Source organism: Kogia breviceps, chromosome 2 (genome assembly GCF_026419965.1).
Source record: "Kogia breviceps isolate mKogBre1 chromosome 2, mKogBre1 haplotype 1, whole genome shotgun sequence".
In the NCBI taxonomy this organism is placed as follows: Eukaryota; Metazoa; Chordata; class Mammalia; order Artiodactyla; family Physeteridae; genus Kogia; species Kogia breviceps.
In genome coordinates, this window is record NC_081311.1 from 137,497,605 (window position 1) to 137,524,458 (window position 26,854).

The window sequence follows — 26,854 nt, forward strand, 5'->3', positions numbered from 1 at the left end:
ACCATGTTTCACACAGTGGTTAACTACTCACACCAGTCCACAGAAGCCTCTTTAATCCATAACATAGCTAAAGTAGGGAATGGATAAAATTACCCAGTTGAGTTGTAGAAGTTAGATGTCCCCATGAAGCCCTCTGGAAGAGGAGTGGGAGAGGAAGAATTTTTTCTCTTTCCTGGAGTCAAGGATGAGCCTTGACGTACTCCCTGCCTCCCCAACACTCAGGCAAAACTCACATTGTTAAACACAGTTTGTCTGAAATAAATGAGATGATAAGAGATTTGGACAAATTTGATTGACCGATAGCCCCCTAAGTTTCGAGGAGATATTTGTCTTTTAAAAGAGGCTGTTTATTTTTTATTGAATTTCTAATTGTTGAAATGGCAGGCAGTGTAGCATTTAACTTGCATGAAAATAAAAGAGAAATGCTCAGATTCTTTTGGAGAAAGGGAGATTATAGGCAGGTTGAACTTGCCTAGGAATCCTTTTCTCGTCTGTTCCCCAGGATGCTGCTTCATTTATGCCAACATTTTCTATTTCTTGACTTCCAAATATTCATATGTTCCAAATGCTATACAATGTGTTTTGAAATAGCCAATATGGAGGCAATTAGGCCACCCCACTGTGTGTGTGTGTGTGTGTGTGTGTGTGTGTGTGTGTGTGTGTGTGTGTGTGTGTGGTGGGCAGGGTTTGGGTAGAGGCAGAAGGGACAAACATTTGAATCTATGGATCATTTCTGAGGTGAGTTCTGCCACCACTAAAAAATATATTGGTCTATGTAGACAAATACCTGTGTTGATTGTATATAAATATACTGAGTGTTGATGGTGCATCATGTTAATTAACACAGACCAACACTTCTTAGTGATGTGCTACGATCAATACTCTTCTATTATGATATTCATCTCTAATTAATTTCGGCTCAGCTGGCTAAAGCTGCAGACTCTGGCTACTCACGGGATGACATTTGAAATATGCATTGCTTCGCTTGTGGACTAAACTAGTGAATAGCTAATCTGGGGCAGCGGAAGGAACTATTTCACATCACTGCTCTCTGTTGATGTGTTTCCACCAGAGAACCTCCGCAAAGATGGGGGGAAAAAAAATCACTACGAGAGAATTCCAGAGGTGGAAAGAGAAAGAAACCATGTAGATATCCAAGAAAATCTTGGCGCTTGAGTAGAAATCATCCAGAAGGACTGACCAATTTACTGGCATTATTGCAGAAGCTGGACACTCATTGTTTTCACTCCATTCTCTTTGTAAGCGAGTATAATCCTTCCTTGAGATGTTTGGAAAGCAGTGTATTGGGGCAATAAATAGAGGGACTTCTCGAGTCCAAAAGAGTGGGTTCAAATCCCATGTCTTCACCACTAACCGGCCATGTTATTTGGGTCAAGTTACTTATTTTCTCAAGTATCCCTCTCCTCATCTGCAGTGTCAGACTAATAATAGTTATTGTTGTCACTACCTCAGAGGAAGTAGTAAAGAAGAAGATATGGTTTCAAGGGGCCTGACACTCCATAAGCATTCACAGAATGTGAGCTGTTATTAGGTTGAGGGATATATTTGCTTTCGTGGCCGTTCAGTTCAGTGTAACATTGGGCTGTGAGTAATAGCGTCCTAGTGTACCCATCCAGACAACAGAGGCCAACTCTGCAACCCCCATGACCTCAGGAGACTAGAGCAGCAAGATCCACTATTTCTCAGAGCTGCCCTTCAGCGACCTCAAATTTCTGACTGTATAGGTAGCTAGGTCCCAGACTAGAAAAGAATGACCAGTTAAGTTTCGGGAAGACCTTCTCCATCGTAATCTTAGGACTGGACTGATAGCAATCTGAAAAAAAATATAGAGGGGTCCCCTTTCTTACCCAGGCCTTGAACATACCAAGGTCAGCCTGTGGTTGACTTGATTTGATTCCCTATTCACTTTGTAACTGTGGGGCAGGTCCAGCACCGGGGTATCCAGGGTGCATGTTATAAAGGCAGCTTGTAATTCAGGCTGTGACTTCAGTCCCCTCAGATGAAGGGGTGGAGTAAATACCCCAGCTCAGGCTTGAAGAAGTCATGGCAGGTTCCCTCTTCATGATGCAGTGCTGTAACTCATCTGCTATTTGTCCCTCACCCTAATGAACACCAGACTCACTCAGAATATACTAAGAGAGAGTTTTTATTAAAGATAATATTAATAAAAAGGTTAGGCTCCCTTTCAGCACTGCAGGCAATTACTGAAGTATATGAATTCAAATAGAAACAGAATTATAATGGGTTTTTGCTTTCTTTGTCTTCCCAGTTTCCACACTTTCCCTTCCTCTTCTTTCCCTCCATTCCCAGCTCTGTCAAATAGGCCTGTAATGAGAGCATGTAGCGATGTCCCAGGAGCCCCTTTTAGAGAGCCCTCTGATGTATAGTCCAGTCCATCCAAGCATATCTAGTCTTGGATTATAATCACCTATGAACATCTCTATCTGCCTCATTAGATCATAGCTCCTTAAAGATTGGGATCGTGTGTTTTCATCATTTTTTTTTTTTTAGCCTGGGCCCCACCCCTCCCTGCCTCAGCAACTGGCTCTGAGACATTCTGAGATGATCTCGGTGTTAGGGATACAAAGGAAGGAAGGACACTGGGGTGGTGGGATCGGCAGCGTGCAGCCTAGTGTTCCCTGGAGAGCAGGCTCATTTTGGGGGACACACCAGCAGCTCTGGTGAGCCAAGCACTGACTCCAGTCCCCTGGTTGCCTTTGCTGCCTCTGTTCCTGCCCCCCAACACTGTTCTGCCCTCTACCCAAACTCCAGCTCCGTCAGGTCTTCTGTCATCTCCTGACCTCTGTATAGTGGATTTTTTTTCTGTGCGTCTCTTGGTATTAGTGCCTTCTTTGTGTATCTCACATCTAACCTCTTCGGGAGAGGATTTGATTCGTTTCATTATTACGCAGCTCTCACAGCAACTTATCTCAGATGCCACAGGCCAGTCTAAAGATGCCCCTGCCCAGATCTCTGACCCAGTCAGTGAGGTCCAGGAGAACTGTGTTACCTGAGACAAACACGTCCACCTGGGCCCAGTGCACTTGTGGGTACTCTGTACAGAGAGAAGCATTAGGTGTGGTAGGTTCTCAGCCTTGCAGCACCTTTCCTCCAGAAAAGAAGCCCTCCAAAAATGTTTTCCAAATGGCCAACTGGCTCTGGGGGCTGGGCCTTTGCTTTAGGCAGAGCAAATACTAGCTTTTTTGAAAAGATGAGCGCAAGCCTGAATATAATTGCTAAATTCCAACATTGCGCAAGACACAAAGGAGAGAACGATTGACTAAAATGTTGTCCCTATTCGCAAGGTGCCAGCAGACTAGTAGCAAAAGACAGACATGTAAGCCAGTAAGAGCAAGCAGCAAATGACCATGGCTAAGAGTAGGGGCTTTGGATATCAGTTCAAATCATAGGTCGTCTATTTACTAGCTGAGTGACCTTAACTTCCCTGGGTTTCAGTTTCCTCATTTATAAAGTACAGCCTTGTACTGGGAATATACAGGGAGTGAAGAACGCCCAGCACTCAGCCTAGTGCTTTGTGTAAAACTGGATATGAGGATAGTATTACTTTCTTGCATGAGGTTATAATATATAAATTTGTACGTAAATCACTTAGCTTGGCACACAGGGAAATCTTACTGAAGGATAGCCATCTATTTTTCTAATGCAATGTAAATGTGAAAATGGAAGTATCCATAAAGTATCACGGAAAGGAAAAAAAGTAGAAAATGGAGGTCAAAAAAGCCCCTACTGAGAGCTGGTTGTTTGGAGCAAGCCAGTAGTTGTCAGGGTCAAGGCTGAACCCCAGGAGCACAGTGGTGGTTCTTTTCCACTGTGCTATCCGGAGCTTCTGGCTTTTCTCTCCAAGCTGCCAGAAAGCAAGGAGCAACCACGTGGGGGAAACTGAGGCATGCCAGCATCCTCAGGACAACGGCAGCCCCATCTGTAATAAGCTACTCTGTTATCCTGCAAAATGCATATCCTGTTATAATGGGAGAGCTCAAAATGTCTAGAGATTTGCATTGATTTTGTGTCCATCTAGGGCTATTAGGGTGTTAGTACAGCTGAGGCACCATTTTGAGGGTTTGTTTACTTAAGTTGAACCGCTCCTGGGAAAGCACAGTGTGAAAAATCCATGACTGTGCTCTTGGATTTATTTAGCTCAACTTTTTCTCTCATCACTGGAGTCTGAACCCAAGTACTAGTTTGAAAGTCTAATTAATAGCCAAGAAGGTCGTTAGAGAAGGACTTGAGAGTTCATTTAAGGATACAGCCGTACTTAGTTTATGTCACATGAAAAATTAAACACCAAAGTAATAGCCACAAAGATTTGTTTTTGCTATGTGATAGTCTTAGACCAGACTGGGGCGACTTATATTTCTTTAAGCTTCTGATGAAAGTAAAAGATCCCCTTTCATAATAAATGAAGATAACTATTTTTGGACCAGAGGTCACATTTATAATATTAACATGCCTGGCATGTTAATATTATATAGTGGCACTTTTATATATACTTTATATATACTTTATATATACTTTTATAATATTATATAGTGGCACTTTTGTGAGTCACTGAGAGGATACGGACCCTGGGTATAGGAACGAGAATTGTGATGAATGCAGGAAGCTGGCTATCACAGCGGCACTTGTCCTCTGCAATCATCAGGCCAACCTGCTACCTGCAACATGATGAACAACGAGGTAATCAGGACATTGCTGTGCATTAACAGGACAAGAAGCTCCTGCTAAAATTCAGGCCCACACCACCACAGTCACCCTTTTTTTCTGAGATTAAAATGAAATGCTGAATTTTTTTTCAGTTCTTGTCATCTTCCTTTTCAGACATTTGGAAATTACCTTCTACTAGCAGATTAACTTTACCTTATAAATGTATTAAGCCTATTATAAGTAAGCCGATCTAAAGAACAGCAGTTGACACTTGTGCCTTTGGCTTCTCCAGTAGTTTCTTAAGCTACCTAATAAGTATAACTCTTATTTCTTATCATCTGTAAATTGGGATGCTTAATAAATTCCATATGATGATCATTTAACATTCTACAAAAGGAAAAAAATAGGGGACAAAGATGTCACCGTTGTCTTTGGCATTCATGATACAGTGTCTTTAACTGTATAAACGCTGTCTAAAGAGTTCATTCCATGCCCTGGAGACAGGACTTAGGGTGCACATATTTGAACCTGGAGTGCAGCAGGGTGCTTTATAATTCAATATTTTGTGTGCCTACTTGACCTTGAGTCCCCTGAGAACAGCCTCGGGTTGGTGGTGCATTCCTCAGCAGCATTGTTCCAAGGCTCTAGATAACTTTTCCAAATGAAAAAGTAGTACAAAATAACGTAAAATAGTAAAACAGTGGTCATCTAGTGATCGTTTAGCCCGTTTCCAGCACCATCTCTGTAATTAAAAAAAAAAAAAAGTTCCAGTTAAAAGTTCAGTAGCAGTTTTTTCTTCTGCAGCAAAAGATAGATTTTCAAAGGATGGTTCTGGATTGATACAAAGCACCATTTCCCTCAGAACATGGTTGCTACTGTTGTTATCAGGTCCTCCTGCCTTATGGAAGCAGCATATGTAAATTTAAAAAGGAGCACATTTATCAAACTTAGAAATACAATGACAGGTTGAAGGTGTGTTGCTAGGAAGAATGCATTTCAGGGGGGCCGCGGGCGCAGCCTCCTCGTCTACCCGGCCACTGCGGCGCTCTGCTGGCTCTTCAGCGGCCTCCCCCCAGGGCGGCGGCTCGGACCTCCTGCAGCCGCCGCCGGCTTTCCTAGGCCGGGCCTTCCAGCTCGGGCCGGCCGCGTCGGGCTGGCCCCGCAGTAGGGGCCTCAAGCAGCCCGTGGTGGGGGGAGCGCGGCGCACCGATGTGTTTCAGCTCACCGTAGAAAGAAACACAAGCGAGAGGAGGAGGAGGAGGATTGTCCAGGATTAGCCAGAAGAGGCTAACTGAAGCAGAGCTCTGTGCTGGTCCTAATGACTGGATTCTTTGTGCACATCAGGATATAGAGGGTCATGGAGTAAATCCGTGCACTAGTGGCCTTTCTGCACCTGGCAGGTGAGTTGTTATTCGTGAAGAGATGAATCAGACCACAGGAGAACCACAGTGTGAAGTTGCCCGAAGGAGGCTTCAGGAAATTGAGGACAGAATAACTGATGAAGATGAAGTTGAAGCTGACAGAAATATTAATCGTCTTCCCAGCCTTGTCCTTCCTGATACCATGAAAACAGGTTTGAAGAGGGAATTTGAGGAAGTCTTTACAAAGAAAATGATTGAGTCCATGAGCCGTCCTTCAGGGAGCTTGTGCTCTGGAAGCCTCTCCCTGAACTCCTTTCTGATAAGCCAAAGCCGTCATCTAATGCTAAGAACTGCACAGGAGAGAGCCAAACTAAGCATGCAGCTGCTGGCACTGCCTTCCCTCAAAGAACTGAACTGTTCTTAGAACCTCGTGGCCAGGGTTGCCTGTTTACAATAGTTTGGAGACAGCTGCTTGCACAGAAGAAGAGATGAAACTCTAGAAGCCAGTTTCTATGCTGAAGTTGTCAAATTTAGAAGGCTTATGTGTTCAGTCATGAGCCTGCTTGTACAGCATAGGGACTTGAAAGTTTTGAAATGGGTGTAATATCTCCACCTGTGATTTGGGATGGGACTCTCATTTTGGGTAGCCGTTTCTTGAATTCAACTTTTTGCCAAGGAAACTTGTCTCCAGGGAAAAGCAGTTTTCTAGGGGGTTATTCAAGGAATAAGGAGTATACATTCTGCAAAGTCAAGTATAGAATCTATATGTGTAAGCATGACTTCTAAGTCATCTGGCACATTGTCTAAATCATTCAGATACTTGAGTTGAAAAGGATGCATAAAGAAAGTAGGATGGGGCTTCCCTGGTGGCACAGTGGTTGAGAGTCCGCCTGCCGATGCAGGGGACGTGGGTTCATGTCACGGTCCGGGAAGATCCCACATGCCGTGGAGCGGCTGGGCCCGTGAGCTATGGCCGCTGAGCCTGCACGTCCGGAGCCTGTGCTCCGTCCGCAACGGGAGAGGCCACAACAATGAGAGGCCCGCGTACTGCAAAAAAAAAAAAAAAAAAAAGGAAGTAGGCTGCTCTCCTACTACTGGCACCCTGGCAGTCGAGCCACATCTTCATCTGTAGATGTGAGCTCTGTTTACAGTGGTGACTATATATCATTGGGGGGAAGGAGGAAGAAGGCAGTAGTTTAAGCCTATGCTGGGGAATTTAACAGAGGCTCTGAAGCCTGTATATCAGTTGTCAATTCAGTGTAGCTATATTGATTAAATAGCCAGTAGCGTTGTGGCTCCCCTCTTTGCCTCTGAAAATGCAATGAAAAATACAAAGGAAAGGTTTTTCCTTTGAAGCTCTTTTGCCTTGTGCTACTACTGTTGCTGCTTGGTTTCCCTTCCGTAATCGATAAGCCCAGCTATTCAGTAATGTCTACAGCTTAATTAACTTTGAGTGATAGTTTAAAAGGTTGTGAGGTAAACCATGTGCAAATGGGCTCTGGGAGAAGCATCCCTCAGGTAATCCTGGAGCAGTGCTGTATCAGCTAAGCCCAGCATATGACTTCTGTAGTTAAAAAAAAAGTTGTGCCTATATAAGCAAGTTGAGTTGTTGAATGTTAATTTAGAAAACAGTGACTGAATAATTATCTGAGCACATATGGGCAAGTGACATTGAGATTTACTGAGATAGCCAACTTGCCTGTTGTTTCAACTATTGTGCAGTAAGCCTAAAAGTTATTAGAGAATACCTTCCTGCTAGCAGGAAATCTTCATCTTGAGGACCTTACCCAGGCTCAAGGTGTCCTCTGAGGGTAACCAGAATTGAAGTTCTTTATTTCTCAGGAAGAGCTCTTCTGCATGGCAAGGACTCGGTAGTACAAAGTAAAATGACGGTTCCTTTAATGCTACAGAATATCCACGATAACTTATTAAATGAGTGTAATATTAGCCCTTTTATCAGACAACGGGGGACCACCCCAGTTCCTTCTGTTTTGCTTTCTGGGTTTCTTTTGCCTTTGTAGGAATCAGACACGTTGTGTAGAAAACATGGTTTGTGCCAAGTAAAGGTGACTTTAGGCGGCAGCTCCCAGGCAATTTTGGAACCCATGCCAAAGTCCCTCCCCTTGTTACAGATGGCATAGAAGTCACAAGTCTGTTAACTGGACTGTTTCTTCTCCTGTCTGTTGTTCCTGCTTTCTCTATTTCTGTCTGGATAGTCAGGAAAAGATTTGATGTTTAATATTGAAACAAAATAATGTCTGCACAGTAAAATTATTCAAACTTCAAACCAGTATTGAAACCATTTGGAAACCAGCTAATAGTTTCTTAATCTCAGATTTAGAGATGAATGTAAACTGTATTCTGTTGAAATGTGCAAGTGTTTGATTCATGCCCTTTAAAAAACTCCTGCCCCTCGGTCCTTGTTAATGGGACCAACTTGTAAAGTTTGTAGCCTTAAAGAAAGCTCCACGCTAAAATGTTTATTCTGCTACAGCTCAAAAGCATGAAGTGACTGCCTGGAATTTGGAGTTAATCCCAGTGTTCAGGTGAAGGAGAGGTGACAGCTTTCCAAAGAAGGACCCAAACACACTAACATTGTCTCTCTTCTATAGAGATTCTATAGAGATTGTACAGACCTGGGATCCAGGTCTGTACAGTGAACAGGAGAAAAGAAGAGCTCTGAAACAAGGCTCTGAAACCACAGGTATATGTAGGAGAGGACTAACAAGATTCTGTTAATTAAGAGCTAAGCCGAACTTGTTTCATGAGTCCTTTTATCTGACGTGATCATTATTTCTGTAGGAAACATGGATGCTCAATGCTCCTTTTAAACTTTATCTTGCATATGTTTGTACAAAAATTGGCTTCTTCATCCTTGTGATGCTTATTCATCTGAGCTGTCTCCACAGTCCCCATGCCTCTGCTTTGTTTTTCTTTTGTGGAGGAAGGCTTTTGCTTTTGCCATAGGTTTCCCTAGGGAATTAACAGGTCTTGTCATTTTGTACAGCTTTTGCAGCATGGATCAAACGGTGGCTTACTATGCTAACATGTGAAGAGAAAAAATTATCTAAAGCAGGTGAGCTGTAATGAACAAATGTGTATTTTCTCTGAGTTTGATTAGGGTGTGTGTGGTTTGGTTTTGTTTTTTTTAATTAATATGAAGAAAGTTAAGTCCAGTTCTCACAGATATTAATCAAATAAAAATTGCTACTCATTCTTGAAAAGGTGCAAATGTAAAATTTTAAAAATAAGTGGAGTGGGGCTTCCCTGGTGGTGCAGTGGTTGAGAGTCTGCCTGCCGATGCAGGGGACATGGGTTCGGGCCCCGGTCTGGGAAGATCCCACATGCCGCGGAGTGGCCAGGCCCGTGAGCCATGGCCGCTGAGCCTGTGAGTCCAGAGCCTGTGCTCTGCAATGGGAGAGGCCACAACAGTGAGAGACCCGTGTACCACAGAAAATAAAAATTTTTAAATAAAAATAAGTGGAGTGGAAGCTAGAACCATGAGAAAAATGTTTACCAGCAGGTTCGTTAATTATTTTGGATCAGGAACTTGGTTTTGTTTTTTAATAGTAATAAGAATGGTGGAGTACTAGGAAAGTTACAGAAGATGCTGCTTTACTTTAAAATGAGAATCTGGTGTTTCTGTATTTTATTGTTTTCAATAAAATTTGTCAAGTGTTTTGGGAAAAAAAATGCATTTCAAGTCAGTGGATTCACAACATTTACCTTTTCTCTGTGTATGTATTTATTTAATTTTACCCATTCTTATGGTGTTGTTTGGTGATACTATAAATCAAGGTGTTTTTTCCATTGTCCACCAGATGTTTAAGGGGAAATAGAAGCATCAGAAAGGAGAGATGTTTGAAAGAGATCTTGTATGGTTACCCAAGGCAGTGAACCAGTACTTCATAGATTTGTAACTAGACAAGGCAAGCAAAACCCCTGCCATTTCACAAGCATCCTTCTGGTTTCTTTTTCAGAGGTTCAAATCTTTTCGAAGCAATGAAGTTCAACATCTGGAAATAAAGATAAGAAATTGATTCACCCACCTTCACACGTTCAGAAGTCTCTGACTCCTACACATGCATTCAACCAAGACATTTACTCTACAGGTATTTAAGAATGGGGTCAAATCTCATGGTCCCTCATGTCTGTTAAATATCGAAGCCCTAAACAGGCTGCCTCTTGTCCATTGATGCCTCCCTACCACAATGTCTAGCACATAGTAAGTACACAATACATGTTACTTGAATCAACTTGGAATTTTGAGGGAGTGAGGAAGTCCAGATTTGAAAGGGAAATTATCAGCATTTGTTGTTTGTAGATTTTCTGATGATGGCTATTCTAACTGCTGTGAGGCAATACCTCATTGTAGTTTTGATTTGCATTTCTCTAATTAGTGATGTTGAGCAGCTTTACATGTGCTTCTTGGCCATCTGTATGTCTTCTTTGGAGAAATCTCTGTTTAGGTCTTCTGCCCATTTTTTGATTGGGTTTTTTGTTTTTAAAATATTGAACTGCATAAGCTGTTTATATATTTTGCAGATTAATCCTTTGTCCATTTATTCATTTGCAAATATTTTCTCCCATTCTAAGGATTGTCTTTTCATCTTGTTTATGGTTTCCTTTGCTGTGCAAAAGCTTTTAAGTATTATTAGGTCCAATTTGTTTATTTTTGTTGTTATTTCCATTACTCTAGGAGGTGGATCAAAAAAGATCTTGCTGTCATTTATGTCAAAGAGTGTTCTTCCTATGTTTTCCTCTAAGAGTTTTATAGTGTCTGGCCTTACATTTAGGTCTCTAATCCATTTTGAGTTATTTTTGTGTATGGTGTTAGGGAGTGTTCTAATTTCTTTCTTCTACATGTAGCTGTCCAGTTTTCCCAGCACCACTTATTGAAGAGACTGTCTTTTCTCCATTGTATATCCTTGCCTCCTTTGTCATAGACTAGTTGACCATAGGTGCGTGGGTTTATCTCTGGGCTTTCTATCTTGTTCCATTGATATATATTTCTGTTTTTGTGCCAGTACCATATTGTCTTGATTACTGTAGCTTTGTAGTATAGTCTGAAGTCAGGGAATCTGATTCCTCCAGCTCCGTTCTTTGCCGCCTCAAGACTGCTTTGGCTATTCGGGGTCTTTTGTGTCTCCATAAAAATTTTAATATTTTTTTTGTTCTAGTTCTGTAAAAAATGCCATTGATAGTTTGATAGGGATTGCATTGAATTTGTAGATTGCTTTGGGTAGTAGAGTGATTTTCACAAAGTTGATTCTTCCAATCCAAGAACATGGTATATCTCTCCTACTGTTTGTATCATCTTTAATTTCTTTCATCAGTGTCTTATAGTTTTCTTCATACAGGTCTTTTGTCTCCCTAGGTAGGTTTATTCCTAGGTATTTTCTTCATTTTGTTGCAGTGGTAAATGGGAGTGTTTCCTTAATTCTCTTTCAGATTTTTCATCATTTGTGTATAGGAATGCAAGAGATTTCTGTGCATTAATTTTGTATCCTGCAATTTTACCAAATTCACTGATTAGCTCTAGTAGTTTTCTGGTGGCATCTTTAGGATCTGTGTATAGTTTCATGTCATCTGCAAACAGTAACACTTTTACTTCTTCTTTTCCGATTTGTATTCCCTTTATTTCTTTTCTTCTCTGATTGCCATGGCTGGGACTTCCAAAACCATGTTGAGTAATACTGGCAAGCATGGACATCCTTGCCTTGTTCCTGATCTTAGAGGAAATGCTTTCAGTTTTTCAACATTGAGAATGATGTTTGCTGTGGGTTTTTCGTATATGGCCTTTATTATGTTGAGATAGGTTCCCTCTATTTTATTATAAATGGGTGTTGAATTTTGTCAAAAGCTTTTTCTGAACTATTGAGATGATCATATGGTTTTTATTCTTCAGTTTGTTAATATAGTGTATCACATTGATTTATTTGCCTATGTTGAAGAATCCTTGCATCCCTGGGATAAATCCCACTTGATTATGGGGTATTATCCTTTTAATGTGTTGTGGTATTCTGTTTGCTAGTATTTTGTTGAGGCTTTTTGCATGTATATTCATCAGTGATATTGGTCTGTAATTTTCTTTTTTTCTAGTATCTTTGTCTGGTTTTGGTATCAGGGTGATGGTGGCCTCATAGAATGAGTTTGGGAGTGGTCCTTCCTCTGCAGTTTTTTTGGGAGAGTTTGAGAAGGATGGGTGTTAGCTCTTCTCTAAATGTTTGATAGAATTCACCTGTGAAACCATCTGGTCCTGGAATTTTGTTTTTGGAAGATTTTTAATCATAGTTTCAATTTCTTTACTTGTGATTGGTCTGTTCATATTTTCCATTTCTTCCTCATTCAGTCTTGGAAGGTTATACCTTTCTAAGAATTTGTCCATTTCTTCCAGGTTGTTCATTTATTGGCATAGAGTTGCTTGTAGTAGTCTCTTAGGATGCTTTGTATTTCTGCGGTGTCTGTTGTAACTTCTCCTTTTTCATTTCTAATTTTATTGATTTGAGTCCTCTCCCTCTTTTTCTTGATGAGTCTGGCTAATGGTTTATGAATTTTGTTTATCTTCTCAAAGAACCAGCCTTTAGTCTTATTGATCTTTGTTATAGTTTTCTTTGTTTCTATTTCTGCTCTGATCTTTATGATTTCTTTCCTTCTACTAATTTTGGGTTTTGTTTGTTCTTCTTTCTCTAGTTCCTTTAGGTGTAAGGTTAGATTGTTTATCTGAGATTTTTCTTGTTTCTGAGTTAGGCTTGTATAGCTATAAACTTCCCTCTTAGAACTACTTTTGCTGCATCCCATAGGTTTTGGATCATTGTGTTTTCATTGTCATTGGTCTCTAGGTATTTTTTGATTTCCTCTTTGATTTCTTCAGTGATCTCTTGGTTATTTAGTAATGTATTATTTAGCCTCCATGTGTTTGTGTTTTTTAACGTTTTTTTCCCTGTAATTCAATTCTAATATCATAGTGTTGTGGTCAGAAAAGATGCTTGATATGATTTCAATTTTCTTAAATTTACTGAGGCTTGATTTGTGACCCAAGATGTGATCTATCCTTGAGAATGTTCTGTGTGCACTTGAGAAGAAAGTGTAATCTGCTGTTTTTTGATGGAATGTCTTATAAATATCAATTAAATCTATCTGGTCTATTGTGTCATTTAAAGCTTCTGTTTCCTTATTAATTTTCTGTTTGGATGATCTGTCCATTAATGTAAGTACAATGTTAAATTCCCCCACTATTGTGTTACTGTCGATTTCCTCTTTTATAGCTGTTAGCAGTTGCCTTATGCATTGAGGTGCTCCTACGTTGGGCGCATATATATTTATAATTGTTATATCTTCTTCTTGGATTGATGCCTTGATCATTATGTAGTGTCCTTCCTTGTCTCTTGTAACATTATTTTCAAGTCTATTTTATCTGACATGAGTATTGCTACTCTAGCTTTCTTTTGATTTCCATTTGCGTGGAATATCTTTTTCCATCACCTCACTTTCAGTCTGTATGTGTCCCTAGGCCTGAATTGGGTCTCTTGTAGACAGCATATAGATGGGTCTTATTTCTGTATTCATTCAGCGATCCTGTGTGTTTTGGTTGGAGCATTTAATCCATTCATGTTTAAGGTAATTACCGATATGTGTGTTCCTATGACCATTTTCTTAATTGTTTTGGGTTTGGGTTTTTTTTGTAGGTCCTTTTCTTCTCTTGTGTTTCCCACTTAGAGAAGTTCCTTTAGCATTTGTTGTAGAGCTGGTTTGGTGGTGCTGAATTCTCTTAGCTTTTTCTTGTCTCTAAAGCTTTTGATTTCTCCATTGAATCTGAATGAGATCCTTGCCAGGTAGAGTAATCTTGGTTGTACATTCTTCCCTTTCATCACTTTAAATATATCATGCCACTGTCTTCTGGCTTGTAGAGTTTCTGCTGAGAAATCAGCTGTTAACCCTATGGGAGTTCCCTTGTATGTTATTTGTCGTTTTCCCCTTGTTGCTTTCAATAATTTTTCCTTGTCTTTAATTTTTGCCAATTTGATTACTATGTGTCTTGGTGTGTTTCTCCTTCAGTTTATCCTGTCTGGGACTCTCTGCGCTTCCTGGACTTGGGTGGCTATTTCCTTTCCCATGTTAGGGAAGTTGTCAACTATAGTCTCTTCAAATATTTTCTCAAGTCCTTTCTCTCTCTCTCTTCTCCTTCTGGGACCTGTATAATGTGAATGTTGTTGCGTTTAATGTTGTCCCAGAGGTCTCTTAGGCTGTCTTCTTTTCTTTTCATTATTTTTTCTTTATTCTGTTACACGGCAGTGAATTCCACCATTCTTTCTTCTAGGTCACTTCTCCGTTCTTCTGCCTCAGTTATTCTGCTGTTGATTCCTTCTAGTGTATTTTTCATTTCAGTTATTGTATTGTTCATCTCTGTTTGTTCTTTAATTCTTCTAGGTGTTTGTTCTTTAATTCTTCTAGGCCTTTTTTAAACATTTCTTGCATCTTCTCGATCTTTGCCTCCATTCTTTTTCCAAGGTCCTGGATCATCTTCACTATCATTATTCAGAATTGTTTTTCTGGAAGGTTGTCTATCTCCACTTCATTTAGTTGTTTTTGGGGGGTTTTATCTTGTTCCTTCATCTGGTACATAGACCTCTGCCTTTTCATCTGGTCTATCTTTCTGTGAATGTGGTTTTTGTTCCACAGGCTACAGGATTGTAGTTCTTATTGCTTCTTCTGTCTGCCCTCGGGTGGAAGAGGCTATCTAAGAGGCTTGTGCAAGTTTTCTGATGGGAGGAACTGGTGGTGGGTAGAGCTGGGTGTTGTTCTGGTGCGCAGAGCTAAGTAAAACTTTAATCTGTCTGCTGATCGGTGGGGCTGGGTTTCCTCCCTGTTGGTTGTTTGGCTGAGGTGATCCAACACTGGAGCCTTCCCAGATCTTTGCTGGGGCTAATGGTGGACTCTGGTAGGGCTCACACCAAGGAGTACTTCCCAGAACTGCTGCCAGTGTCCTTGTCCCCACGGTGAACCACAGCCACCTCCCGCCTCTGCAGGAGACCCTCCAGCACTAACAGGTAGGTCTGGTTCAGTCTCCTATGGGGTCACTGCTCCTTCCCCCTGGGTCCTGATGCACACACTACTTCGTGTGTGCCCTCCAAGAGTGGAGTCTCTGTTTTCCCCAGTCCTGTCGAAGTCCTGCAATCAAATCCCAGTAGCCTTCAAAGTCTGATTCTCTAGGAATTCCTCCTCCTGTTGCTGGACCCCAAGGTTGGGAAGCCTGACATGGGGCTCAGAACCTTCACTCCAGTGGGTGGACTTCTGTGGTATAAGTGTTCTCCAGTTTGTGAGTCACCCACCCAGCAGTTATGGGATTTGATTTTATTGTGATTGCACCCCTCCTACCATCTCATTGTGGCTTCTCCTTTGTCTTTGGATGTGGGCTATCTTTTTTGCCAAGTTCCAGTGTCTTCCTGTCGATGATTGTTCAGCAGTTAGTTGTGGTTCCAGTGCTCTTGCAAGAGGGAGTGCGTGCACGTCCTTCTACTCTGCCATCTTGAACCAATCTCAGAGGCACGAGGGCTTCTATAGTCGTGGCACATGGGCTCAGTAGTTGTGGCGCACAGGCTTAGTTGCTCCACGGCGTGTGGGATCTTCCTGGACCAGTGCTCAAACCCGTGTCCTCTGCACTGGCAGGTGGATTCTTAACCACTGTGCCACCAGGGATGCCCCAAAATGGTTTATTTTTATTCTCTACAGTTCTTAGCATAATAACATGTCACTTGATATTTACTTGAAATGAAAATTTGATTTAAAATATTATCATGTAAGTCCATTAAAACAGTATCAATACTTATCAGTACATGAACTTCACATTACTATATCATGAATATGGCATTTCAGATGAGAACAGTTCCTTCTTCCACTCCACTCCTTTGTAGTTGCGATTACCTTTTGAGAGGAAATGTACCATTCCCTTGACAATGCTGAGATTATAACTTCAGAAATTTCCAAAGAAATGAAAATGGATCTTTTTCCTCTGGAGCAGGCCACTTCTTCTGCCTATCAGGTCAACCAAACACCCTAGGAGTCTTAAGACATTTTTAAAGAAAGAAATGGCTTTGCGAATATAAAGGAAGTCTGAACTGAAAAAAACCTAATGAAGAGGTAAAATTTAATAAGACATCTATTTCTTGCTCAATGATTTATGTGCTGATTGGGCTGATGCCCCTTCACATGTAGAGTGTGGGATGTGTCCAGGCTCCTTGGTGAAGAATGAACTCCACCACATTTTCCCTGAGAGGCAAGAGAGGAACTTAGGTTGAGCATTTTGTGTGAAGGATTTCAGAAGTGGCTCAATTTAGCTAACTTAAGGTTGAAATAGTGAGTAAACCAGTAAGATCCCAAAGGCAAAATTCTTTGTTCTATAAAAACTCATCTTTTGCCCCCAAAATGCTTGCTTTCTAGTATAAAAGGAACTCTTGGAGCTGTGATTTAAAATCAGTTGCTATCATTCTTGCCTAGAGGGCAAGAATAAACCTGAAACTCATCAACCACGTAGTAAAATTACATCTGTTAATAAAATGCATTTTTTATTCATAGAAAGTACTACTATATATTCTGTAAGTGATCTCTAGGTTTCATAATGATTATTCTGCATTTATGGTTAAAACACTTAAAAACAACGAACACTCACAAGTACCTAGGATGTATACAGAATGATACTAGGTGTTATGAAAATATCATAGGTGGATAACCCTACAGACTCGTGTCTTGAAATCTAAAATAAATGCTGAAAATATTCATGAAAGTAAAGATAAGGAAAACTAATATTTTCTTTCTACTTTTGGTTGCCTTTTTCTATTATTAGTGATAGGAAGGGCATAAAGGAACAATTTTGGTTTAATAAGCTTATCAATAAAAAAAGTAAGTGAACATTTTGGAATGTACACTTAACAGCTTAACATGCAGCTTAACAGCTGCATGTTTTAAACAAAGTAGACAGCATCTGTTGAGACAAGAGAGAAGACAAATTATGGTCTGTTCTTTCTTCTTAATAGTCTTATGTCCAACAGAGGCATTGTGAGAACTCTAGTAAACTATTCAGGTATGAAAATAGAAGCTAGTGTATTTGTGTTAAAGGAAAAAAAAAAAGAAAAGAAAGGCTTTTGATCACTGGATTCATCTCTAGCCCCTAAAGAAAGGTACTAACCAGTCTTAAGAGAAACAAAGGAAAATATGAGCTGCAAGTACATCCTTGAAGACAAAGTCCTGATGAGTTTTCATACAAGACCAAAGGTTTGGGATAGAATGCAGCCGAGAGTCATTTACATGGAAGTAGAAGAGATGCTTTTTTTTTTTTTTTTATCGGTACGCGGGCCTCTCACTGTTGTGGCCTCTCCCGTTGCGGAGCACAGGCTCCGGACGCGCAGGCTCAGCGGCCATGGCTCACGGGCCCAGCCGCTCCGCGGCATATGGGATCTTCCCGGACTGGGGCACGAACCCGTGTCTCCTGCATTGGCAGGCGGACTCTCAACCACTGCACCACCAGGGAAGCCCAGAAGAGATGCTTTCGAAATGAAATCACTCTAGCTTAAAAGTTATAGAATATAAAAGACTCAATTTTTAAGTGCTATGGGAAGAGATACCTTGCACTTATACATACAATTACCTCAATTTTCAACAGCAAGACTTGTTGCAATGGAAGAGTTTCCTTTTTTAGGTGTAAGAGCTCCAAATAGCACTGTAGTCTACATTAAATGTCCAGTGCTCCTTTCCTTCACAAAACTCCTCTGGTTTATTTAAGTCACTGAATTCCAAATAATCTTCATTGGGGTACCAGAATTAGTCCCCATTATTATATTCATAAATTAATCCTAAATAGATTATAGTACTTCAAAGTTGGCTTCTCATTTTCCCTTTTAATTCTACAGTATAGTTTATACTTTTCACTAGAGTTATTAATAATATTAAAATATTGGGTAGCAGTTGCCTGCATAGCTGAGGAGGAAGTGCATACCCAGGCATAGGCATGGAGATGCATAGTGAAACCCAAAGACATGATTGGGTTAGTCTCAGAAATAATCCTACCCTGTTATTGTTTTATAAAGGTCTAAATTAGGTTGCCATAAATACAAAAAAAGCATTCATTTTTATTTAAGCATCTTGAATATGCTTTTATAAATATGTAAAATGAACATATTTTGAGAGTTTAATGTATTTTATAATTATATTCCTAGATAAACATACTTTTGAGAAAAAAAATAGAAAAATAATTATTCCTTGATTCATTCCAAATTAGGGCCCAGAACATAACAAAAGCAAATAATGAATGCAAATAAGGAAAGACTCCACATATTGCTTTCCTTCAGCTCCAGATTTATTAGAACATGAATATATGAAAATAAGTAATGGCTTTCTACACAGATCTTGATCCATGCTGGTGGACTGACTGCTTGGGTGTCCCCAAGGGAAGCCTTGGTAGTCTGAGCTTTACAAAGACCAGAAAAAGCAAGTAGGGATATTATAGTCATTTGGGCTGTCTCTCTTTGGATACTTGCTAACTTTCCAGGTTAAGGAGAAAAATGAGCAATTCACTTAAACGTGGCCTTAATTAGGTAAATTTCATTTAAAGTATCTTTTCAAAGATACTTTTTTTGTATGAGAGAAGTTTATTAATCTTTATGACTCTAACGAGGAAGATATTTGTTAAATATATGAAGATTGTAGACACTGTAGTAATATATTCACTCCATGTTTTCTAGAAACCAAAATCTTTATTCTGAATAGTAGGATTGGGTTTCTTTGCATCTGGCTGGAGGTGTTTTATTTTGTTTGTTTTGCTTTCCTTAAATGAAATCGTCATCATGGTCTGAAAATTGGTGGGCAAAAGACCTCCCCACTCAGGATTTACGACGTTACCCTCTGATGAAAGCCTACTAACTTGCGTGGCATATCCACTCTAGGTTAGAGGATATGGAATGATGGTGCAATTACAAATTCCACTCATAGGAAAGGCAGTTATTTTGATGACAGGAACACATTATTCTCAAAGTTATCAGAACATAAATTAAAATGTTAGATACTCAAGCTGACACCTGGAAAAATAAAGGTTTTTCCCAGTGTGTATGGTAGATATTTGCCTCTGATAAATTTATAAAATGCATCTTTTTCTTAGTGTTGTCACCAGCAACTCTCCCAGACACCTAAAATTTCCCTGCTTTTAAAATGCACTTAAGGTTACCCGAAGTATATGAGAGACATTTGGAAATTGCAAGGTTTGGAAGCAGTTGATAGTGATTGTGGGGAGATTCTAATAGCCAAGGTGCCTTTGGATCCTATTTGCTTTTACTAATGCCTTGATCGTAAATTAGAGTCTTGTTACATTTGCTATTCCATTTAGGATATTGTTGCTTAACAGGACCCTAGTCAGCTTAGAAAGGTAATATACTTCCAGAATTGCCTAATTTTCTCACCTGCAAAGGATTAGCTAATATAAGAACTTTTTCTGTTGAATCTATCTTTAAAGAGCTAGGTGGCAGTAGAAAAAAAAATTGTATTTGGAATTGCACTGAATTAGTTGGATTTTTCTCAGGGTGTGCCCATGGATAGGCAGTCTAGCAGCTCTGGGGATCCCAGGCCAGCCCCAGTAGAGGCAAAAAAAGCCTCTGAGCTCTGAGACCTTGTAAACTGTCACTTTAGCCTGCACAAATCCTGGAGAGTACGGATGTGATATACTTCAAGAAATAAGCCTAGATCAAGACCCCAGCCCCTGCAGGTGCCTTCCACTCTCCTCCAAGACTAAGTAAGAAAGAATAGAATCAGTTGCTGAATTTCCTAAATCTCAGTACCTTCTTTTTTCTCTGTTTTGAATTTTAATTTTCATCTTTTAAAATGTTATATGCAATAAGATTCACTCTCTGACATATATTTTTATGAGTTTTGACAAATGCAGAGTCATATAACCACCACCACAATTAAGATACAGAATAGTTCCATCATTCTACCCCCATTATGCTACCCCTTTGTAGTTAAACTCGTTCCCCATCCTTAACAGAGAACAGAATTATTCTCTATAGTTTTGTCATTTCCAGAATATTGCATGAGTGGAATCATAGAGTATACAGCCTTTGAGTCCATCTTCTTTTGCTTACCATAATGCATTTGAGGTTCATTCAAATGCAGTATATATGATAGATAGACAGATAGATAGATAGATAAATGTTCTTGCATGTATCAATAGTTTATTCCTTCGTACTGCTGAGTAGTATTCCACTGTATGGATGTACCACAGTTCATCTCTTCCTCAGCTGAGGGACATTGTGTTGTTGCCAGATTTGGGCAAATATGAACAATACATTCAGGGTTTTGTGTGAACATGGATTTTCATTTCATCTGAAATACCTAGGAGTAGAATTTCAAGGGTCATATGACAAGTATATGTTTAACTTTGTGGGAAACTGCTGAACTGTTTTGCAGAACAGCTGTAAGATTTGGCATTTACACCAGCAATTCATGAAAGTTCACTTGATCTACATCCTCCTTTGCACATGGTATTGTCAGCCTTTTTTTTTTAACTTGTTTGTTTAGTTTTTATTTTAGCCATTCTAATAGGGATACAATGATATCTCATGGTGTGTTTAATTTGCATTTCCCTAAAGACTAATGAGATTGTATATTTTTTCATGTACTTATTTTCCATTTGTATATCCTCTTTAGCCAAATGTCCATTCAAATCTTTTGTCCATTTTTAATTGAGTTGTTTATTGTTGAGTTTTGAGAGTTCTATAGATATTCTGGATATCAGCTGCTTGTTAGGTTTGTGGTTTGGAGATGTTTTCTCCCCATGTATGGCTCGTCTTTTCATCCTCTTAGTGTCTTTCTCAGAGCAAAAATTTTATCTTGATAAAATCCAATTTATCAGCTTTTGTCTTTCATTGATCATGCTATTAGTACTAAATCTAAGAAATCTTTACCTAACCCAAGGTCACAAAGATTTTCTCTTACATTTTAAACTAAAAAGTGTATCATTTTTTATATCAGTGCCCCTTTTAATTAGGCCATTAAGTACTCTGTGAATTCTGAGTATTGTAAATGGACATAGAAAATTTAAGATGTCAGAGAAATTTTTAAATGCCCAATTAGATTTTTAGCTCCTTGAGTCAAAGGCTACATCTCCCAGTGACATCACTGTGCCTCACCCTAGCCCCATCCTTGTCAGCAGCTAGGTGTCCAACAAACACTAATTAAGAAGTGATATATCCTCTTGGAGAAGCAAACCTATTATTTCAGCATTGTGTAGTACAAGAAGGATAGGCTTTCAATCAGTTCTAAGTTCAAAGTACAGCCCCATGCCTTTCTGGCTCTATGATCTTGGGAAAGAATTTTACTTTAGTTCTTTGTGATGAGTTTTCTGACTTAAAAATATGGACTAATAATGCATTCCAAGGTCTTTGTGAGAATTAAGTGTGGTAACATGTGAAAGTGTCTTCGTAGTGCCTGGCATATCCTGGAAACTCCATAAAGAGTTATTTTCTCCCTTTTTTCTTTTTCCATCCAGTCCTAAATATGTCTATGTTTACAGTCAAATAGCTCTGGTTCTGAATAACTGAAATCTCCAACATGCTATGAATCAATATACTCCACATCTGCAGTTTGAATATATTCTTTCATGTACGCGTGAATTTTTAGCAGAGATGACTAAGATGGTTCCACGTGGCCATTTTCAACAGGTTTTCTTCTTAGAATAACTCTTTTACTGTACACAAGTAGAGGGAATGAAAAGGGGCCAGGTTAAAATGGGGAGTAGTCAGAAGGAGAACCCAGGATTGTAGCATTCATGGGAGAGTCCCCGTCTCATTCAGGTTTGGAATTTGGCTGGGCAGTGTTAATGAGCACCTGGGAATCAGTTAACTAATAATTAAATACAAATGGGAGCAAAATGATTCTGCTTAGGATTTACTTATCAGATCATTACCAATAACTTAGTGCATGTAAGTTATGCTACCTTTTATTAATATCTCAACTCTTTATTAAACTAAAAGGATTTTTCTGTGTAAAATAGCTCATTAGTGGATGACGGAGGGGCTCAAAAAGGCTAGCATAGTTTCTAGTCCCAGATATTATGTTGGTAAACTGGATAATCAGAATCATTTTGCTTGATTGACAGGCTACAAAGCAAGCCCCCAGATTAGTTAGTTTAAACACACAGACCAATGCGATATCTTTAGGTGCTCTTGAAATTGGTTACTTTGAGAATTGACCTGAAAAGAAAATCATGATGATATTTTGTCTAATAATAGTGCTATGCATTAAGCATTTGCTCAATGCCAGGAGGTGTCATTGAAGCTTTTTGTACATTATCTCATTTAATTGTTATAACAACCCTGTGAAGTGGCTGTTATTATTTTATGAACAAGGAAATTGCAGGCTGAGGTTAAATATCTGCCCTAGGTCACACTGCTAATAAATTACTAACTCAGAATTTGAACTCAAGTCTGTGTAACTGGAAAGCCTCTTTTTAACTGCTATCCATTATCACCTTATCCTACATGGCTTACAACTTGTGGAAGTATGGATAGAAATGCTCTCTAAGACATAGAATCTCAATTTTGAAGACCCAGTGAATCAGTAATGTACCTAACTTTTAGATACACAGCACAAGGCCTTTTGATTAGGTGCATATGTATTTCCATTTGCAGTTACAAGATTAAAGGTCACTCTAGTTTTATGTTTCCTTATTAATATCCTAAACATTTTAGCACTTACAAATGCATATCATACCAAGTATGTTACTCTTCTCAAACTCATCTAAACGTATTCAGTGTAACTGATTAAATTTTACTGATACCTGTCAAGATGTAATTATCATTTAATAGAGCTGTCCAAATGTTTCCTAATTTCCTAAATGCAGAATTTCCCCAGCCAAAAGAAAACATTCCCTTAACCCCTTAGGCAGAGAAAATCTGGAGCCTCTACTATCACTTTTAGCAAAAATTCCTCTGAGTTTCTTAGTGAAAGGACAATATCCTATTCACTGTGGTATAATGCATTGATTTAAGGAGAGAATAAATTAATGTTTGTTGTGTTGAGGTATGAATGAATGAATGAGTGAATGAATGCGGCAGTTGGCAAATTTTAACTCAATATTTTTAGGATGAACAAATCAATTAATGAATTCATCTATTTACAAATTTTAGCTCATAGAGCAATAGCTTTGCCCACTTAGAATGAATTTTAGAACAAGATAATTTAAAAGCAACTTTTGATATTATATATTATGTTGAAGGTATAAACACAAATATATAATATTTGCATATATATATTTATGGTACATATATATTTTTAAGGAAAACATTAGAATCAAATTTACCTTGCCCTAATTTACTGTGCATTTTCATGATATTAAATTTATAGCTCATGGATATGTCTCCATGACTGGCACTTTAAAATGGTTTACTATAAACTAGATCTGCTCTGCAAAGAACTGCATAAAAGATGCATGAAATAATAGAAGTCACAAGCAGCAGACGTATGTTAGGTTTGGGGCCTTATATAGGCCAAATGATACGTGAAAAATAGAAGGAGGAAGAAATTAACTGCAGAAAAGCAAGACATTGCCTATATGGTAGCAGTCGGACTCTCCAATTCTACATGAACTTCCCTAAGTGAAAGTTACAAAATTCAGTAAGTACAAAATTCTAGACTCCTTTGGCAGATTTCTCACTCCACATAGGCTGCTAAACTACTGTACTTCAGGATTTCTGGAAAGAATTTCAAAGGCAGTGGGAACCACATCCAATCATATATATATTATTTGATTTTTCATCACTCTTTTTCATACTTATTAGCTGATTCCAAAGTAAAACAACTTGAGGGAAACCATAACCAAGTCCAAGTGGTCATTTATTCTTGCCAATCTACTAATCTGGCGGAGACTTATTCTTCTGACCTGGAAAGGTCCAAACCCACGCCTGGAAGTACAGTTAATCAGTTTATTGAAGGGTTAAACTGATAGCTAGCTATTCTGAATACTCAATTTAAAGATCCATGCTTCAGATTGAAATTGAAATGGTGTCCCATTTTTTCAACTACTGAAAGACTATTGTTTATGCCTCGACTTACAGGACATTTTTTCATAACTTTGTGTTTATTTGTTGAACCATCATGTGGCTGTTAAGCAGGTGATAATAAAATCACTGAAAAAGTAATTTTTCATTCGTTCAAGAATCCCAGGATACAGTAAACCAACTATGTGACCTAGTATGTTCAAATTTTCTAACAATCATCATTTGAATATTTACTGTTAGCGTTACAATAAACATGGATTAAAAAGCCAAAGTCCCTTACCTTTCTTATACCTTGATCCCAGCAAGCACCTATCAAAATGAGAATATTACTGAAAAGATTGAAGAATGATTTTCATTGCCGTTGTCATTCCCAGAGCTGTTGTTGTTGTTGTTTTGAGGTACGCGGGCCTCTCACTGTTGTGGCCTCCCCCGTTGCGGGGCACAGGCTCCGGACGCAAGCGTTCAGCGGCCACGGCTCACGGGCCCAGCCGCTCCGTGGCCTGTGGCATCTTCCCGGATCGGGGCACGAACCTGTGTCCCCTGCATCGGCAGGCGGACTCTCAACCACTGTGCCACCAGGGAAGACCCCAGAGTTTTATTTTTCTATATGAAACTGGAGAAACCATTATCCTTTGGATATTTGCTTCTGTAGCTCCCCTGTGTTTATTCTTAAAACTGGAACTGAAGCTAATGAACTGGGTTTTCTTAATTACATTAATAAACTTATTAAAAATCAAACTCACTAACAATCAAAAGAATGCAAATTAAAGTAGCAATAGGATTTTATCATTTGCCTCTCAGAGCAGAAGCACTAATTTTTTTTTTTTTTTTTTTTTTTTTCTGTACGTGGGCCTCTCACTGTTGTGGCCTCTCCCGTTGCGGAGCACAGGCTCCGGACGCGCAGGCTCAGTGGCCATGGCTCACGGGCCCAGCCGCTCCGAGGCATGTAGGATCCTCCCGGACCGGGGCACGAGCCCGTGTCCCCTGCATCGGCAGGCGGACTCTCAACCACTGCGCCACCAGGGAAGCCCACTAATTTTTAAATGATACTGTTTAATGCTGATGAGGTTACTTTAGATAATTCTTCCCATGTGCAATTTGTAGTAGGAAATTTAACCTTCCTGGAAAACCTAATGTTTCTGCCTTTTTAACCAATAATGTGAGTTCTAGAACTCTATAAGAAGGAAGATAAATATAAATGCAGATAAAGATTTGGGAATAAGGAAATTCTTTATGCTGTTATTTGAGACAAAAATTTTAAGCCAGTTAAATGTTCACAGTATGAAATTAGTTAAATTATACTATATACAAATGATGGCATATTTTCTATCCAGTAAAAGGTGTGTTTACAAAAAATGATGAAATGCTCATGATATAATGTTACATAAAAATATAAACTGTAAAGAGTATAATTCCAGTTTACTTTTTAAAGTATACACACATACACAGAGAGAGAGAGAGACACACACACACACACACACACACACACACACACACACACATACACCCACGTGGGGGAGGGGAGAGGGGTTGTATATGCATGTGTATATGGAAACCAGACTCAAAGGCAGACCATCCAAAACCAGAGATATAGTGGTTATTCCTGAGCTATAGATGATACTCTTTTCTTTCTTACACTTTTCTATCATTTCTGGATTTCATACCCTCAACTTATAACACATATACTTGGAAAATAATTATTTTTAATTAGCTTATGAGACCCCAGCATTATATAAATGAGTGACATGGAATATAAGATTACCAAAACACGAAAGTAGGAGGATAATCAAATTCAAAGGAAGACTGTGAGATACAGTATTAAGCGCGATTATTTTATAATTTTTAAGGTCTCCTCTCCTAGTGAGTGATTTTAACTCTGGTTAAAGCACTGTTTAACAAAAGGAATTTTTAAATAGTGTATTTCGAGCATTCCCCAAGTTTTCTGCTATTTAGACTATAAATAAGGTTATGCAACATTGGATTTTTTTAAATTTATTAGTATTCACAGGGATCTTAGGAAACTTAAACAGAGATGCTTCCATACCCAAATACATGAAGAAATAATACTACGTGTATTACCAATTTCTACACAGCTGATTACTTTGTGTAACCAGCAATGTCTTATATAAATCAGACAATAATAGGAAATGTGCTTTTATTACAGGCAGAGCTCTGCTCTAGGTACTGTCAAAAGACCCAAGAGAAACAATCAATAGAGTCCTTACCCTTCAGGGGTCTGTAACCAAATGAAAGAAACCAGAGTACAAAAGGAACATCAGAAAATGTGTTAGGCAACTGTACGAAGAGATGGTTATGTAACTATGGGCACACACACACACACACACACACATACACACACAATGACAGGTATCTGGGATGCTTTCCCACCTCCACAGAGATGTTTCTGATTTTGGTAGTCACCCTCAGCACCTCCAGACCTGGATGTTCTCTCTCCCATCTTAGGGATTATATCATTCACATGACTAGAACACAGATGTGAATGATGAGGGATTCTGGCCATGTAAACCATGTGAGGGGGTGTTTTGTGGGGAAAATTCCACCCCATTTTCCCCCAGCCATCCCTTCATGGAAATTAACATGGTATAGAGGAAAATCCATAACCTTGGAATTAGAAGACCCTGTCCACATCCCAGTTCTGACACTCACTGAGTTTCTTGAACATGGGAAAATTACATTACCTTACTAAACCTGTCTCCTCTTCTCTAAAGTGTGAATGACAGAACTGATGACACACGGTTTTCTGAG

The 26,854-nt window shown here is 39.3% G+C and overlaps 1 protein-coding gene and 1 pseudogene across 13 annotated transcripts in view; both read left to right on the forward strand.

Moving 5' to 3' along the window:
* B3GALT1 (beta-1,3-galactosyltransferase 1) overlaps positions 1-26,854 on the forward strand; it is a 590,053-nt gene that overhangs the window by 483,424 nt on the left and 79,775 nt on the right. For 8 of the 13 annotated variants that reach the window (XM_067026237.1, XM_067026240.1, XM_059053962.2 and 5 more), the window contains one exon: positions 10,028-10,159. The exons of 1 other annotated variant lie outside the window; for it this stretch is intronic. The gene's annotated coding sequence lies outside the window, so the exon portion shown is untranslated. Of the gene's footprint in view, positions 1-9,054; positions 9,124-10,027; positions 10,160-26,854 lie in introns of all 13 variants that reach the window. 4 more of the 13 variants (XM_067026241.1, XM_067026238.1, XM_067026243.1 and 1 more) reach the window with 1 other exon arrangement.
* On the forward strand, positions 6,099-6,547 carry LOC131750907 (coiled-coil domain-containing protein 117 pseudogene; annotated as a pseudogene).